Source organism: Penaeus vannamei, chromosome 33 (genome assembly GCF_042767895.1).
Source record: "Penaeus vannamei isolate JL-2024 chromosome 33, ASM4276789v1, whole genome shotgun sequence".
Classification (NCBI taxonomy): Eukaryota; Metazoa; Arthropoda; class Malacostraca; order Decapoda; family Penaeidae; genus Penaeus; species Penaeus vannamei.
Window position 1 is genome coordinate 25,125,820 of NC_091581.1, and position 5,000 is coordinate 25,130,819.

Here is a 5,000-nt window from a genome sequence, read left to right on the forward strand (position 1 = left end):
GGTGAATTGGGGAGAAGGGGGGGAGGGGATGGTGGTGGTGGTGGAGAAAGGGGGGAAGGGGGGGATGTGAGGAGGGGAGGGATGGTGGTGGTGGTGGAGAAAGGGGGGAAAGGGGGAGGGGATGGTGGTGGTGGTGGTGGAGAAAGGGGGGAAGGGGGAAGGGAATGTGGTGGTGGTGGAGGAGGATTTGGGAGAAGGGGGTAAGGGGGATGTGAGGAGGGGAGAGAATGGTGGTGTTGGAGGAAGGGCGGAAGGAGTAGGTGGAGGTATTGGGGGGATATGAGGGGGGGAGGGGATGGTGGCGGTGGAGGTGATGGAGGATGGGGGAGAAGGGGGCAAGGGTGGTGTGAGGAGGGAAGAGAATGGTGGAGATATAGGTGGTGGAGGATGGGGGAGAAGGGGGCAAGGGGGATATGAGGAGGGGAGAGAATGGTGGGTTGTTGGAGGAAGGGGGGAAGGGGGATGTGATGATGGGGGAGAATGGTGGTGGAGGTGGTGTTGGAGGAAGGGGGGAAAGGGGATGGTGGAGGTATGGGAGGGATGTAAGGAGGGGAGGGGATGGTGTTGGTGGTGGTAGAAGAGGAGGGTATAGGTTGTGGTGAGGATGTAAGGGGGGATAGGGGTAATAGTGTAGGTGATGATGATGATGTAGTAATGGTAGCGAGGTAATGCTTTAGATGGGGGGGGGGGGGGGGGAGTAATGATTTAGGAGGTGATGGAGATGGGAGGAGTGCAGGTGGTGGAGGTCTTGGTGGAGTTATCAGCGGTGGGGTTGTGAGGGAGAATAAGGAATGTGAATGTGAATGTGAATGTGGAGATAAGAGTGGAGGTGGTGTTGAATGGGGATAAAGATGGTGGCAGAAGTGGTGTTAGAGATGCACTGTCAGAAGTGGTGTTGGAGGTGCTGCTGGAAATGGTGATGTTAGTGAGATAATAATTTGTAAGCGGGGAGAGGGGGTAATAATGGTGGCAGAGGTAGTAGCGGTACACGTAATGGTGGCGGTGGTGCTAAGAGTGGATGTGTTACAGGATGTTACAGAAAGCGACTGAATTTGACGTTCCTGATGGTGTTTGTGATGGAAATGAAGATGATCGCGATGATATTAAAGGCAAATGAAAGTGAGAAAAGTTGCAACAGGAACGACGAAGGGAAGGGCAAGAAAACACACGAATATGCATATTCGTGTTTTTTTCTTGCCCTTCCCTTCGTTGTTCCTGTTACAATCTGTTCATCATGAATTCCACACGTGAGAAAAGGTGTCATGAGGATATGTTGGCGAGCGAATGACTGCGTTGATGATGTCATGAGTTTAGTAGCGATGGTGTGCCTTGTGTGGGTGTGATGATGATGCTACGATGGAGGCCCAATGAGTGATGGTGTTTATGGTGCCTTTGTGGGTAGATGAGTGTGGGAGTCGTGTGGATTTGTGGATAAGGTGATGTCTGGCTTAAGTGGGATTTGTTTGTTCTTGCCATACCCTTTAAATGTAGGACTAACGAAAGAACTGATAATAAGCTTTAAAAAAGGAAAACTGAGAAGGCTCTCTCTCTCTCTCTCTCTCTCTCTCTCTCTCTCTGTATGCATCATATATATACATCTATCAATTTATCTACCTATCTATTTATCTAATAATCTATTAATCTACCTATCTATGTCAATCTATCTGTCTATCTATATTTTTATCTATGTATATATGTGGATAGACAGGTAATTGTTTGATTAATTGATAAGTAGATAGATAGATAGATAAGTAGGTCGGTAGGTAGATAGATCATTAGATACGTATGTAGATAGGTAAATAGATAGATAGATAGATAGATAAGTCGGTAGAAAGGTAAAGAGATAAATTGTTAAATAGATAGGTAGGTAGGTAGACAGGGAGATAAACAGATAGATTAAAAGATAGGTCGATTGGCGGATACTGAATAGATGGGAAATAAATGAAAAGAAAGAAAGACAAATAAATAGACAAACATACCTATAAAACAAACAAAAATAGATGTTACCTTTGAGAACTGCGGTTCAATTCGCACAGACTCACATAAGACAGATAGATGGATAGATGGACAAACATAATTATAATATCAACAAAAATAGATGTTGCATTTGAGAACTCCGGGTCAATTCGCACAAACTCGATACAGTAAAGATGTGAATAAACTTTGTGTTATTTATCGGAATTCACCAAGGAACAACGCATCGAATTATTAGTAGTAGTATTGTTGTTGATGTTATTGTTGTTGTTATAATTATTATCTGTATCATTATCATCATTATCATTGCATTTGAAAACTCCGGGTCAATCATCAATTCGCAGTAAATTCAGTAAATATAGAAATAAACATTGTGTTATCTAGTGGAATTCACCAAGCAACATCGCAACATCGAAATTAAAATGAAAACAAAATCGTTATATTGTCGACGATTCATTATCATAACGGCAATATTATGCCTCCTCTTCCTTTTTTATATATATATATATATTTTCTTTTTTTTTCACCTTTATAATATTAAGCCTCCTTTTTTCTTCTTTTCTTTTTTCACCTCTTTAATTTATGTTGTTATTATATATATATATATATATATATATATATATATATATATATATATATATATATATATATATATATATATATATATATACATATATTCTTCTTTTTTCACCTTTTTAATATTAAGCTCCCTTTTTTCTTCTTCTTCTTTCACCTTTTTAATATTAAGCCTCCCTTTTTTTCATCTTCTTTTTTTCACCTTTTTAATTTATGTTACAATTGCCCAACATCACTATTTACCAAAGCCATTATATATATATATATATATATATATATATATATATATATATATATATATATATATATATATATATATATATTCTTCTTTTTTCACCTTTTTAATATTAAGCTCCCTTTTTTCTTCTTCTTCTTTCACCTTTTTAATATTAAGCCTCCCTTTTTTTCATCTTCCTTTTTTTCACCTTTTTAATTTATGTTACAATTGCCTAACATCACTATTTACCAAAGCCATTACAATCACAAATTGGCCGACGAGGAATTTTTATCCAGTCACCAGGTTATATGATGAAAATTGGCAGGCCCGAAAAACTTTTTTTTTTTTTTTTTTTTTTTTTGGAATTCATGCAAATTGGTTTTCAGTTGAATTTGCATAATAGCATTTTCTTTTTTTATTATTATGCTGGATTCGGAAAATATAACCAAGACAAAGGAAGATGCTTCGATTCGTAAAAAAAAAAAAAAAAAAAAAAAGGTTATTGTTGGTTCAAAATCGGATGTTATTTCAAAAACTATGGGAATTATTTGGGAGAAATGATTACGGAAATTGACCGAGCGAATAAGAGAAATGAAGATCATATGGATACTAAGAAAATGATCATGATGAAAATGTTACTAGTAGGTAGTTTTGACATGAATATTGTTATTATTATAATTATCGTTATTTGTATTATTATCATTATTGTCATTGTTATTGTTGTTATTATTATTATCATCATCCTTATCATTATTATTATTATCATTATCATTACTTTTTTCATTACTGCTATTATTATTTTCATTTTTTATTCGTAGTATTGTTATTATTTTTATCATTATCATTACTATCATTATTTTTATATTATTATCATTTTCATTATCATTGTTATCATTATTGCCCTTATCATTATTATCATTATTATTATCATTATTGATATCATCATCCTTATTTCTATCATTAGTAGTATTATCCTTGTTATCATTCATCTTATCATTATTACTATCATTATCAGTATTCCTTTTGATATTACAATGACAATTAAAAAGTCTATTTTTATCTTTTATCTCTACTTCTTTTACACTCATTTTAGTTATTATTATTCTCTTTTTACCCTACAGGATCTATCCCTTAAAATAATATATTTACTTGGGTTGAAATTGATGGACAAAAAACATCAAAAAGAGAAGCAAAAAAGAAGAAAAAAGAAGAAAAAAATTGAAGATATATAGAAGGACAAAGATAACCGAAAAGAAGAAGAAAGAAGAAAAGAATTTAAGAAAAACAAACAAAGAAAAAGGATTTTACAAAAAAAGAGAGAAAGGGGAAAAGGCAAATTAAAAAGAAAAAGAAAAAGAAAAAGGATTTTACAAAAAAAAGAGAGAAAGGGGAAAAGGCAAATTAAAAAGAAAAAGAAAAAAAGAAAAATAGAGAAATGATAAAAACGAGAAAAAATGAAATAGATTTATCTAACTTAAGAAATGTAGGACAAGAATAACCGAAAGGAAGAAAGAAGAAAAGAATTTAAGAAAAAAAATAAAAATAAAAAAGAATTAAAAAAAAAGAGACAGAAAAGGGAAAATAAAGAATATAAAAAATGGAAAAAAACATAAAAATAAGAAAAAACGAGAAATGATAAAAAAAAAGCGAAATAGATTTATCTGTTTCCCACGGCCCTTCATGGCTGTCAAGGCTGGCACCTGGCACGGGTGAGGACAGACAGGGCCGTGAAGGGAGTGCCTCTCGAGCGGCACACGCATGCATGGGCACGTCAGGTCATGGGAGAGGCATGCGTCAGCTGTTTTACAAGTGGGTCGCTTGAGGGGCCGCGTCTTCATGCACTGCCGGTGCTGGCCGTCGCATTTCGCACTCGCTTTCCGCTTTTTCTTCTTCTCCTTCTTCTGCTTTTTCTTCTTCTTCTTCTTCTTTTGCTTCTTCTTCTTCTTCTTCGTCTTCGTCTTCGTCTTCGTCTTCGTCTTCGTCTTCTTCTTCTGCTTTTTCTTCTTCTTCTTCTTCTTCTATCATTGTTCTCGTTTTTTTTATCATTGTTCTGCTGTTCGTTCGCATTTCGGACTCGCTTTCCGCTTTCTACTTCTTCTTCTTCTTCTTTTTTTTTCTTCTTCTTCTTCTTCTTCGACTTATTTTTCTTTTTCTTCTTCTTCTTCTTCTTCTTCTTCGTCGTCGTCGTCGTCTTCTTCTTCTTCTTCTTCTTCTTCTTCTTCTTCTTCTTCTT